This window comes from Armigeres subalbatus, chromosome 2 (genome assembly GCF_024139115.2).
Source record: "Armigeres subalbatus isolate Guangzhou_Male chromosome 2, GZ_Asu_2, whole genome shotgun sequence".
Lineage (NCBI taxonomy): Eukaryota > Metazoa > Arthropoda > Insecta > Diptera > Culicidae > Armigeres > Armigeres subalbatus.
The window spans coordinates 82,454,792-82,469,059 of NC_085140.1; the positions used below are offsets into that span (position 1 = coordinate 82,454,792).

Sequence of the window (14,268 nt, forward strand, 5' to 3'; positions counted from 1 at the left end):
GCGGCAAACCTCCTTCTAGCTAGCAGTCCTTCCCATGGTAGCGTTATGATACCTCTTTTCAAGGACTTCAGTCGTCTAATAGATTGCACTCATTGATTGGAAGTAAACTGTAATGGGTACAATGTGCGCATGAAAAGCTAGTCTAGTGCTGCCGATGAAAATTTCCCCCCATTCCCCTACTTGATGGGTTGATTGACGAGTGTCTACCGGAGGCAGTCGCCGTCGAACGGATGTGGAATGTGTGTCTCATTCATCACGCGGAGGAGGACATCGTCGTTGTCATTTTCCATCGAATGTGTAGGTACGTGTGCGGTGTGTTACCCGGCTGTCATTTCCCACGCACCACAGCAGCAGCAGCAGCAGTAGCAGTTGTTTGTAGCAAGTGCCATTTCTTTCAGCTTCGGCTAGATGCCATTGCAGATTGGTGATGGTGCTCTGTGTTTGTGACAGGCAACTCTAGAGGTGTTGATATTTATGGCAGCAAGTTTCCTCGAATGAGTTTTCCGGTAGCGGTATGTCTCCTCTGGAGAATGAGCTGTGGAGCAAGTTTGTTAAAGTGACGGATAGGGAGCAATAAATTAATCGGAGGACTGTGAGTTTTCCGTTGGTGCATTTTTGCGACGATCATTTATGATGGTTTGGACATACGATATTACTGTGTTTGATATTTTTAACACGTCAAATCATGCGTTTCACATGCAGATTATCAGTTATCACTTACTATAAAAACTTTTAAAACCGCATTTTAATGTCATTATTTTTCTATTTTTGCAGGTAACTACCTCCCCATTGTGGACACGACAATCCTTTAGGTAAACTTCAATATTATTCTTCTTTCAGCTTCATGATTTATTCTAAATTTTCCTATCACAGCAATTTGCAAATGTACAATATGTTTTCTAAATAACAAACAACGTATCTATGTGAAAGATATATGGGAGAATAAAAGTTGGATTGTGCAGACAATATCTGTTTCGTCTTAGAAAACGAAGGTTCCACATCGTGAAGAATTGTCGTAAGCGCGGTAATCGCAACGCCATGATGCCATGTGGTTTAAAGTAGGATTTCCCCTACCCCCGTCGCATCATTATGATTCCGCAAATCCCAATCCGCTTTTCGCATTTCACCGCAACAGCAACAGCGTACCTTCGCACCATATAGCAGCAGAAATCCTCCAATAAACAATAGCACTTGTCGAGAATGGTTCCAAGCATTCCATCACTTTTACTTCCCAGAAGTTACAAAACAAATCCCGTCACGATGTATCCACTTCGAACCACATACACAACACACACACCCCCCTTGACAAATGACTGAAGTGTAAAAAATCAGCTAAGCCCCCCATCTTTTCGTAACAATGAAGTTGTTTGTTTGTTTAATACCAGTTCCGTTTGTTTGTTTTGTTGGATGGCTCGCCTGGAAAGTGCATTTAGAAGATTAAACTTTTCACTCGATTTCTGCTTCGGTAGACGGCCCCAGTGCTGGCTCCTGTCGCGTTTCACACATTCCACACAGAAACAATAACGAGCGGTATGCGTCAGGATGTGCTCCGCGAGTCCCCTATTCCGATTGGAAAATGTGTGGCATCGACGTGAAGCTCCTCCAACAAATTGAATTTGATTGGACACATGTTGCTTTGGGTGGTTCAACGGAACGTTGTTTTGTAACCAATTTCGCTGAACGCGGTTCAATTTCAGGAAACGAGGTATCAATAAGAAATTAATTTGTCGCTATTATGTCGAAATATAAATGATTGGTTTTGTGATGGTTTCGTTTGTGAAAGCAAGGTTAGTTGGATATTTGTGTACATTTAATTTAATCTATGATTCCTGCTATAATTGATATTCAGATTTCTAGTTACGGTCCTCGTTGCACCAATCAGATAGTTATTAGTTGATATTTACTCTACATAGTTCCTGTTCGAATTCAATTATTTATAAAAATATTTTTCTGCGCTTCGAAAACCTGATTAAAAACCCGAAAACGTGATCGTCAGCTTTTTCGGTATGAAATCGTGTTTTAAATGACATAATATGTTCAGCAAGAATGTTGCATACATCAAGGGGTATCATTTGAAAACATTTTATTTTTTATTAGTTCACCTAAAAGTGAGATTATATTTTTATTTATTATATTATATTTATTATATTTATTTTTTTATTATATTTATTTTTTTCAAAATTGGTTTAAACAAAATGACCTCCAAAAATAAAACTAGCACTTTTAGAAGCAAAAATTGTAATTATAAAAATAGAATTTTCCATAAAGAAATCAAAATATTCCACGGAAAAAATACAAAATATCTATAAATAAATCAATATTAGCAATAAACAGTTCAAGCCTCTTTAATAAAGATATAAAAAAAATAAAAATAAAATAAACAGTTACAAAATTTTCCAATAAAAAAAAATGTTTTTTCCACAAAAAAATTAAAAAGTTTTCCTAGAAAAAATCAATAAAGAGTAATAAAAATTTTCATAAAGAAATATGAAAAAGCAATAAAACTTTTTTTTCTATAGATGACCCCTTCTTTGAAAGCGTTCATGAAAAAATTAATCAATTTTATTGCATTTTTTGTTTTTTTTTCTATTGCTCTTTATAGATTATTTTGAGGAAAATTCTCATTTTTTATGAACTAAAATATTTATTATGTGGAAAATATTGTAATTGTTTATTGCTAATATTGATTTATTTATGGAAATTTTGTATTTTTTCCGTGGAACATTTTGATTTCTTATGGAAAATTCTTGTTTTATAATTGCAATTTTTGCTTGTAAAAGTGAATTTGTTTTTGGTATAATCAAAATTAATTGCCTGTATTCCAGGTATTAGTCACCCAAAGTGGAAATTAATTACTATGCCTGAAACACAACGTTCGAAATATTTAGTTCACAAATATTGGAGTGGGGAACCCATGAAACCGGTTGGCATTGCACAAAACAATGCGTGAGAAATAGATGGTTTTAAAAATATAATGCGAGAGTTCGACTATTTGCCTGGTGCTGTAAATTTGATCTTATCAGTAGCCTTCTAAGCTGCGGAGGACGACGGAGGTCCTTCGTGGATTACTAGGGAAAGAACCTGTCTAGCGTACTGGTTTCATGGAATCAAACACCACCGAAGGAAGTGGTGACCCTCCAATACATTTTTCGAACTAAATCCTTCACATGATGTGCAATTGCACAAATCGAGTTTCAGTCATAGTAATTTGTTTTTGTTCTGTGAAATTTTGCATTATTTGTGGAAATTTTATATTTATTTACTGCTCATACCCTGAACACGAAAATTTTCCAAGAGGGAGGTTACAGGAAAATTTCGAAATCATTTTTTTTTTATGCCAAATGTCTTAGAAATGCATGAAACGTCTAGATCTGGTGTCATGCCGAAAAAAAAATTGAAGAAAAATTACTTTTTGGGATTTAGATTTTTTTTTTCCAGAAATCGATTTTTTTATGCCAATGGTCTTAGAAATGCATACAACGTCGAGATCAGGTGCCATAACTTTTGGCACTTTTTGGGACTTCAAAAATTTTTGGGAATTACATTTTTTTTCCAAGATCAATTTGTTTCTCATGTAGTCTTTCTAAAAAATATTGTTTGAGATCGCACTCGACGTTTTATGCATTTTTAAGACATTTGGCACCAACAATAAAAATTCGATCCGGAGACGAGCCTGTCTCGGGCTGAAAGTCTCCCTAAAGACACAAAAAAAAAATCGATTTCAAAATTTTCCTGGAAGCCCCCCCCCCTTTTGAAAAAAATTCGTGCTAAAAAAAAGTCAACCTTTGAACGCTTTGGTCAAACACCTAACGAAGTCCGATTGAGCTGAAATTTTGCATAGGGCCTTTTCCGAGGAGATGAAACTTTTAACCCTTAAATGCGCAATGTTGGTTTAAAACAACAAACCGAAAATACGTTCAATGTTAATAATTTCAATGGTTGTCTTTCTTCAAAGTTTTTTTTTTTTGTGAATAGTCTCTGCTTTCTGTTCCGTAGTGCACCATAGCTCTTGCCATCCGGAAGATGCTCCCAGTCGAACCATTCCTCGAGCACGACGACACGCCACATCGTCCCTGACGCCAAATACCCGGATGAGAAGCTGGAATTCCCTGATCCCAAATCCATAGCCCCGTCCATCCTTAAACATTGTAAACTAACCTCGAGTCACCACGAGTACGCTGGCTTCTACTCCTCTCTTACTAACTGAAAAATTAAATGATATTGATTGTATATATCATAAAGAACCATGGCTCCGTAAAGTGTTATACACGCCTGAGCCTACCAAATAAACGAACTTGGAAAAAAAAATTCAATGGTTATTTACGTTAAAAATATTTCCGACGATTTCTAAAAAAATCGCCTTGCGCCTTTAAGGGTTAAGCATTTTTTGAAATTCTAAAAGACGATTTTCATTGGCACCCTAGTGTGCAGTGCAAGTTAGTTAAATGCGGTTGTTTTAAATTCTCCCATATGTTCTGGAGTTCAGATCAATTGGTCTACAACAGGCCTGCCCAAACTTTTTAAGCCACGGGCAATTCTTAGAATTCACACTTGCTGGGGGGGCATAAAATATAACTTTTTAAATATTTTCATTATTTTTATTGCGTTCAAACAATCTTTTTTGTTTATTTTGTTTTCGTCGTTGTATTTGAGATCCATTCAAAACAGGGCTGTCCAACGTACGGCCCGCGGGCTGGATGCGACCCTCGAATCCATTTTTTGTGGCCCGCGGCCACAGCCGCTGTTCTACTCTCTGGCAAACGATTAAAATACTGACGTGAAAAACGTAACAAATGTGGCTGTTTTTGGTTGAGTTCGCTTACGTTGATAAAGTTGATTGTCTTAATAACGAGTGTCAATACTTGAGGAATATTGATCGGTTTTGCATATCGATTCTTTTGGTGAATATGGGAAATATCGCCATACCTATGTGATTGTTTTTACCTAGGATAGGATATGACAACTCAATTGAGACTGCCTTGTTGGTTTTTATTCGGTTGCTCTGACGAGGTGGTCGCCAGTGCAGCCAAATTAATTTGGTACAAAATCTTTCAAATATCTTGTATCAACAAATGATGTTTTTCTTCCCGTTCCATCCATTATTTATGTAAGAGAAGCAAAAGACTATCAGAGAAAAGTTTTCACTAGTGAAAATATGACTTTGAGATCGAAAATGACAGAAAGGTGAATGATAATGCTTAAAATCAGCAGTTTTTAACCTTAACAACCCTTTAGATAAGTTAATATGGCGTTTGCAGTTCAATATAAATTAATTTTGTGCCAAAAACGTGTTACGTGTTTTGCTTAATATCAACTTTACAAACCAGCAACACGGCCAAACTAACAATGTGCTGCCCTACAAAATCGCACCGCCGCCGCCGAATCGATTGATTTTCAACCAATTAGCAATCGGTACGATTGTGACAGAAAATCGGTTCGATTTTTAATGACTTCTTGGCACATCCTCCATGCTCCATCAATCGTGAGGTCACTTAAGTTTTCGAAGAAGAAAAAAAGTTCCTTCATACAGGTTTTAACAACCGTCAGGTTTTTCCCGTTAGCTATTCCCTGCATTGGGATCAAAGCTCCCAATTTCTCTGTCATTCGAGAATGACCATCAATTCCTCTTATGAAAACAGCCACCTTCGCCACGTTGTTCACGTCAGTATTTTCAACGTTTGCGAGAGAGTAGAATAGCGGCTTTTTCACGTAACGTAGCTTTCAAATCTTCTGCGAGAACTTTTCTCTTCACCGTCTTCCGCGCGAACTATTGCTACCTCACAATTTTGTAGCCAAATTTTATTATTTGAGAGGGGATTACAAAGTTTTACCGGGAAAATAAAAAAATATTGAGCTTTCATAGACATTTCTTTAAGAAAACTGATGAGTTTTTCGATTTTATCAATTTACGCTTTTAATTTTTATTTCCCACCCACTTCATTATCGAAAGGTCAATGGGACGAAAGAAGAAATAAATATTTGTTCCGTCCTAAATGGAGATTTAAATTGATTCAGCTTTGCGCCTTTGAAGTTCTATCAACTGGGCCTTTTCAAATTTCATATTTCATAGAATGCTTGGATTCTTATTTTATTCCTTCAATAGGTATATCAAAAATTTCCGAACAAATTAAGCAAACCAGTCTTCTTTTTTTCAACGTGAACATTAACTACTCTGATCAATCTTTATTGAAAACGCGATGTTCCACATCAACCTTCTGTGTCTTGCAGAGTGTAAAATAATCGAAATTTTTTGGTGAAGTCCACCTTTCTTCACTTGTCAGCTCACTTTCAGACGCATTCATAGTCAGCACTGGACTGTCAATATTCGATTGAATATTAGTCATTGAATATTTATGCACATTCTACAAACTGATAAATTATCTGAAATCTAAACACGTTTTAAATAAGTGAAGTAATTTATCATATAGAACTGAATCCGATTTGCATCCGTGAGGCACTTTCAACGGTAAACATCAATATAAACAATGCTAATTATGTTTTTTTCTGCACGTAGTAAACACACTCAGTGACAGTCGAATGAATGAGTTCGTGGAGTAGTCATCTGACTATTTCATTCTATGTTTTGAATAATCATGCGATGTTTGTCAAAATTCGGACTGAAGTAACTTCATGAAAATGAATATTTTACGCTCTGGACTCTTGCCCATTTCAAATTATGTAGAATATTATTTTTCGTTTTAAATTCAAATAGGATAATTGTACATTCTTCGTGGAGGTAGCACCAATAGTCGAAGTAGTGGAGTTTTAATGAGATTTATCATAATTTACATTACGCTGAGCTTTAAATATCCTGTTAAATGTAACTTAGCCTAAAATTTCATTTGAAAAAATAATAAAAACAATGATTTTTCTTAATAAAATTGACTCCCTTGCACCTATAGTGGTGCAACTGTACCAATAGTGGCGAGTCTCATAAGAAACCAATGGATAGCACCACTATGGGAACCAAAATTAATTTTTACCGCCACTAAAGGAACAGTGTACCCATTATAGGTGCAAGCAATATTTTGTAGTTGTTGATGTTAAATGACATCAATCTTAGTTTTGTTAGCAAATTTTTTAGTTTATCTATTGACTAAGATATTAAAGCAGGGGCCCTCCTTAGCCGTGCGGTAAGACGCGCGGCTACAAAGCAAGACCATGCTGAGGGTGGCTGGGTTCGATTCCCGGTGCCGGTCTAGGCAATTTTCGAATTGGAAATTGTTTCGACTTCCCTGGGCATAAAAGTATCATCGTGTTAGCCTCATGATATACGAATGCAAAAATGGTAACTTGGCTTAGAAACCTCGCAGTTAATAACTGTGGAAGCGCTTAATGAACACTAAGCTGCGAGGCGGCTCTGTCCCAGTGTGGGGATGTAATGCCAATAAGAAGAATTAAAGCAGTCAATTTCCAATAATTATCTATTTTTGAATAAAATATTTTCTATTGTGGATCTACTAATACCTCCACTATTGATACCGTTACATTGAATGGTTTTGCAGCGGTAGGTTTGATTTAAAACTTACGTATTTAAATCATGAATAATAAAAAAAAGCTTCTCCGGACCGAATGAGGGATCTTACACGCTGCGGGTCACAAAAAATGGAAACGATGTCCGCATCCGTTTCGTGGGCCGTACTTTGGGCAGCCCTGGTCTACAAGCTCGACTCCGCATGGAATCAAACCATAATTAACCCAGAATGTTCATTACGGTGGACCACTCTTAAAATTAAGAATTCAAAATCATTTTTTCGAGACGTATACCGTATATTTTTTAACGTTCATATAATTTACCGAAGTTTGCCTGGTAGACTTATTGATCTGAACTCCTTAACAATTTGATGAACCAAGAGAATCTGCCACAAACCAATATAATACGCAAGGGCTTGAACGGCTTGCATGAACAAGCTGGGTTGATTCTCATTATGAAGTTTTTCAGAATCGGTAATTTTTACTCATATTGAATTTGGTAAATCGAAATTGTCTACATCCTAAATGACAGCATCCGTATTACAGCTGATCTTGCTTAAACAAATGAGGATCTCTAGAAACATAACAAACGAGCAAACTAGCAGATTAGGTGGATGAGACAACCTTGAAAGAATTGTAAAAAAAAATGAAGCGGTCAAGGGCCAACAATCCCTTAAATAAAGATACAAAAATAAAAGAATTGTAAAAATCGTTTAGAAGATGCCCGGGAACCCGCTGTTTCGCAGTATTCGACATGTTAACCAAGAACTTATTTCTCCCAACATGCAATTGAGTTCAGGTTTCCCTTAATGCATGTTCCATACAAACGTTTGCACACCTGTTAATTTATTGAATAAAACGGATGTGATGAAATATGATAAAAAGTTCAGTTCAGCTCACAATATGAATCATCGTACAAATGTACCATGCGTCTCCATATGCTTTTATGCTTATATGCTGCTGAACAGTTTTCAATATCCCTGCCTATCGTTTCCTTGGGGAGGCCCATTTTTGCCTGAACAACACTCATGGGGACTTTCAGATAAAGGGTAACTGTACCAGTTTTGGCCATGTTCCTAATTTGGCCATTTTCTTGCATAACTCCAAAAGTAAAGCACTTTCCGAGGGTTTTATTAGCTCTAACAGGAGATATATCCCTTATCTTTCTTCGCTGTTGAAACTGATGAATATTTTTTGGAAAATGTGCATTTTTCAGGGTTGGCCAAATTAGGTACTAAGGTGGTCAAAACCGGTACACTTCCCCTATCGTAATAACTTAGTATTTAAACTTATATAAATATGCACTCATGCAAACATGCAAGTGGCTTTCGCACCGGTAAAACGATGAATCCTTTACTATTTTGTGACCAAATAATCTCGGAAGTTTCCCAATCAAACAACAAACGCCAGTAACTAGTCCATTTTAGAGGTCGAGAACTACAAATGGAACACATGTGCATCGCGAATACAAGTTTTTTCTCTGATTTTGTTAACACTTAACAGTATATTTTTTTAATTTTCAAAGCAGCATTTTTTATGTCTTTATTATATGGCTGGCCCATCTCTTGCCGAAAAAATATCAGAAATTGATTTTTCTAAAATCAACCCAAATTTGCTCTTTGAAATACTTTTGCATCATGTTACCGCTACCACATTTGCTTCAAAACTTCACCATCTAACTTTGACTGTTGTCTACTTTTTAATGTTTGTGAAGACGTACCTCTCCCAAACCCCATATTAAAGCTCTGTCCAGTTAGAATCCGGAATCATTTATTGTATTGCAGCGGCACGGAAAGTGAACGCTGCAAGAATTATTTTACAGCGGTATGTCTACCTATACTTTCTGTTGTATAAATTTCATGGTGTTTCGTGCAGCGAGTCAAAAATTATTCCAGATGGGAGCCGAGAGGAAAGAAAAAATTCTGCACACCGTTGATAATCCTGCTCATCGACGGTGGAACCTACGTCAAAATGGATTTAGGACAGCTTCCTGGCCAAAAATTCACCATGGCGACGGCAGGAGGAGTTGTTCCTGCGAGATTAGGATTGCTTTTATAGACAAACTTGCCAAAAAACTGATGATTTGACGAGAGATATGCAGCTGCATAGCAAAGACCAAAGTGTTCGTGACAAATAAGACGATGGACACTAAGCTGTACAAGAAAGAATGTCTCAAAAACCGCGTACTAAGTTTCATGAAAGCCCATAAAGGTCCCGTGAAGTTTTGGCCAGATTTGGCGAGTTACCACTACAGCCGGGAAGTCATCCAGTTGTACCGTGATAATAACGTAGATTTCAACAATAACAACATAATCCACCCAACTGCCTGCAGTTCCGGCCCATCGATACATTTTGGGCAATAATGAAGCGGAAGCCTAATAAAAGTGGATAAACAGCTCAGGACGCGACTCAGATGACCAAAATGTGGAACAAATGTGCCAAGGAAGTTGTCTCCGGAGGTGTGCCGCGTTTGATGAGAGGAATAAAGAGGAAAGTGCGAATTGTCACTAGAAAACTAGAAATGATTTGCATTCATATTTTTTCCTTAAAGTACAGTAAATTACCTTTGTTTCGATGTATTAACCAGTGTTGAGAAATGAGTGAGCATCGCTTGAAACCTGCTCACTCACTCGCGAGTATGAGTATTCCAATTCAAACTCACTGTGAGTATACTCACACGTGAGTTTGAACTGTAATACTCATACTCGCGAGTGAGTATGAAGAAATTATTTACTCACTCACGAGTAACTTTTACTCACAAAATACTTCAAGGCAAAATAATTGTACCAATTTTCTTTTGATTTTGTACTGTAATAAATACCCAAGTAACCATAAGCATTATAAACATGCTTTACAATAGCTTTAAATTAATTTACAGTGCAGCCTTTTAAAGCAAGCAAGCAGTTTATGCCAATATAATGCTATCTTAAAGCCACAAAAGGCGAAATAGCGTGCCAGTATAATGCAATAATGAAAGCACTTCTGTAGCACCACTGATGCTATTATAATGCAGCAAAATGATCCTGTCAAGTCTGACGGCCCGTTTATAACACTGGTAATGCTATTAGAAAGCATTTGATGTTTTCCAAGCTCCTTTGTGGGAAATGTTTTTTTGTATTATGAGCGGTTCTTTTATCAATTGACGTGCAAAAGAAATATTAAAATAGAACTTATTTCAATATTTCTTTGCCACTTCGTTACAATATTTCGGTATATGAATTGGCTTAAATTTATCGTAATTTAACTTAGCTTCCTTCTAGTCTCGAACTGAGGTATCTCTTGTGTATAGTTGTTCTTCTCTGGAGTACTCCTTTGCTGCCTGGGCCATACGGGATATGTATGAATACGGTGAAATGTGACCAATTTAAACCGATTCAATTTATATCAAGCTCTCATTAACAGCGGTGCCAGTATGCATGTTGTAGCCGTGACAATGATTTCAATTGATGTTAAATTTCCATTCCATTTTGAAATATTTCAAGATAACGTTTATCATATACAGGCGTAAAATATAACCATATATATGAACACATAAATATTGCACGATCCTTATAAGCTATTTATTTATAAATTTTATTATTATTTGTGATAAATTTAATAATATCTATATTGCTGAAAATGCTTCAATTTTATTTAATGTAAAACTGGCAACTCTGCTTTAAAAAGTCGATAGACGAAACGTCATCAATTTCAAAACAAATCATTAAAGTTCCTTTGATGGATTCTTATTGATTCAGTCTCCGTTATAAACTGCGGCAATTCTGATAGTCATTTCGATTTTAAAACCTATTCTTGAATCATTTGGTGCTCTCGATCATTCCTGCGTTTTCGGTAAGTTGTTTTACGACGAAGTGAAATACCTAGTTATAGCGAAAATACATTTCATTTCGTGCAGGCGTAATGAGCTGTCTGAGCTTCCTTCACTGTGCGTCGGTTAAAACCATTGGAGAAAGGAAGAACTGAACATTTAGCGCGATAAGGGCTACTATGACACCTAACAGGCAAGTGGGAAGTTTATTTCTGGTTCTTGGATTAGGTAAAGCAAGGTCCAAACATGCCAGCGAATACCAAAAAGCTAAGCGCCTACCGGTCTGAATTGAAGCGAAAAAAAATGTACTGTCGTTTGACTTATGTAAGTTTGGTTAACATCTGACTGAATTATTTATTAAATTGTTTTGTTTTCCCACAGACAATTTTGGAGCGAAACAAACGGGAAATTGAGGCGGCGTCAGACGTCGAGAAATATTTCTATGGATTGTGTACCCTTTAAATAACCAACGGGGTTTCGTTGCATCCCAAATGCTGGCAAAAATCAAAATGCGACGATGTAAAAAGGCTGTGAAGACTCTTTTCTCCGACACGGTACTAGGGTAACCGTACTCTTAGTGGAGGTAGCACCAATAGTGGAGGTAGTGGGGTTTTAATGAGATTTATCATATTTATATAGTTAACGATGGTTTCAGTTGATGCGTCGTGCTTTAAATATCCTGTTAAATGCAACTTGTCTTAAGATTTCGCTTGAAAAACTATTGAAAACAATTATTTTCCTTAACAAAATTGACTCCTTGCACCTATAGTGGTGCAACTGCACCAATAGTGGCGAGTCTCATAAGAAACCAATGGATAGCACCACTATGGGAACCAAAATTAATTTTACCGTCACTAAAGGAACAGTGTACCCATAGTGGTGCAAGCAATATTTGGTAATTTTTGATGTTAAATGACATATATCTCATTTTTGTTAGCAAATTTATTAGTTTATCTGTTGACTAAGATATTAAAGCAGTAAATTTCCCATAATTATCAATTTTAAAAAAATATTTTCTTTTGTGGATCTACTAATACCTCCACTATTGGTACCGTTACCCTATAATCCGGAAGAAAAGATAAACAAATCCTCAGTTGCAGAGTTCCACTTCTATACAAACCAGCAACCTCATCTTCGGTTTAATTTAGTGATTTATCAGGAGGAATCAGAAGAATACCGAGTCCTTCCTCCGTGTGAACTTTTTCCTCAGAACGTAAAGGGTTTATGCTGAGTTATGCTTATGGTTTGCCAATGAATTGCTGGACCAAATTATTTTTATAATGCATATTGCATTATTTCAGAATAATAAAAAGCTTATAATTATGTACCACTGAATATTTTTTAAAGTTTTGTTTCGAGTTTTGTTCACGACCTTGCTATTTTTGTAGCTGATGATTGTCAGCTTAGTTTTCAATGTCTAAAAATAGATTTGAGGATAGCATTGTTAATGCAGATTAACAGCAAATATGCCCTTGAAATTGTTCAGTGTTTCAATGCACTATATATGAGCACTGTGGGCGAATATAATGCTATTATTAATGCCATATTTGTGTGTGCTTCAATGCATTAGCGATGCTATTATAAGACATGTATGCTTGTAGAATGCTATTATTTGGCCTACATGCTGCTCATATGCCAATATAAGGCCATTAGCATGCAGTCGGTTAATGCTTACGGTTACTTGGGTATTACGCATGATGTAGATCGTTTACCTACTTGCTATATCCCTACTGGATACACAGGATCAATTTTGAGGCAAATGGGACATGGGACAAAATTGCTTCACAAAATATTCTGCTTCTTTATAGTATAGCTAGCTTCTTTATGTTATAGAGCGAGTACAAATAATAAAACTTCAAGATAGGTCTATTTCTTAGATTAATAATAAGTTTTTATGTGGTACTTGAGGTGCCTAACTACTTGACGCTGATGTGTGTTATTTGACGCTAACTTACTTACTATTTGACACGGTCATTCCTAATTTGACGCACTTTAAAATTATGTTTAAACTCAATCAGTTAAAAGCGTTTATAATTTTTTTAGAATAACGTTGAAGCTACTGATTGGCAAAAGTGACAAGACTGATAGCTTAAAAAATAGGAGCTATGCGATCACATTGTATTAATAAAGATGACTCAATACTATTAATACACACTGAACCACACTGTAGCTTAAATAATAAATTCATGCCCGACGCATGATGCTCACTCATAATACTCAATGTAGGTAGGGGTGAAAAATCACAAAAGTAGGTACACCGATTCTTTTTTTACACGGGGGATGCGTTCTGTGTAAAAACAGAATCGTCTCTTTCATAGGCCTTTTCATGTGACACTGCCAAGACTGCACTTGTTTACAACCGCTGAACAGGCTCACAACCCCGAAGCTGTCACTTTCATAGTAGAACAGTCAATTGACAGTAAAATCAGCTGTTTTCAAACGTCTCGTGAAAAGGCCTATTTATAACTTTTCCTGATTTTTCTAAGGAGCAGGAATAAAACCTTTCGCTTGAGCATGAGCATGAGCATGAGCATGATGACCGTACACTTCGTAGTTGCTACTCCGTGATTGATCAGAGCAATCGAAATTGCACAAGGAACCAGTGGGTGGGGCATGGGATTTGCTTTCCAACCTCAATGTGCACAATTCGAGGGCTCTAGAAATTAAATGATCAATAACGGCGCCGGCCACGTCCTCACGGTCTATCGGGGATGGGAAGGAATATTAGTGTGTGACAATCGTTGTTTCTAGAGACCGTGTATACCTCTGCATCTCCACGATTGTCACAGGAAGGATTTTTGCGAGTAGGGATGGGTAGGGAAAACAGTTACATAGGTCTGGATTCACTTTGGTATGTGATACGATCTATGCAACTCCACACCTATATAAACACTATCTAATACAATATACCCCCGCTGGTCCGATAAATGTATGGCCGGACTATCGAGGTTCCTCTCGTTAATCCGACCGTCAAATCCATACAAAAA

The 14,268-nt window shown here is 36.7% G+C and overlaps 1 protein-coding gene and 1 long non-coding RNA gene across 4 annotated transcripts in view; both read left to right on the forward strand.

Moving 5' to 3' along the window:
* LOC134209513 (bifunctional heparan sulfate N-deacetylase/N-sulfotransferase) overlaps nt 1–14,268 on the forward strand; it is a 612,835-nt gene that overhangs the window by 214,277 nt on the left and 384,290 nt on the right. The gene's annotated exons all lie outside the window — the stretch shown is intronic.
* Nucleotides 11,165–11,951, forward strand: LOC134214619 (uncharacterized). Its single transcript, XR_009979854.1, has 3 exons — nt 11,165–11,304; nt 11,369–11,605; nt 11,663–11,951. It is a non-coding gene; the product is annotated as an uncharacterized LOC134214619 (long non-coding RNA).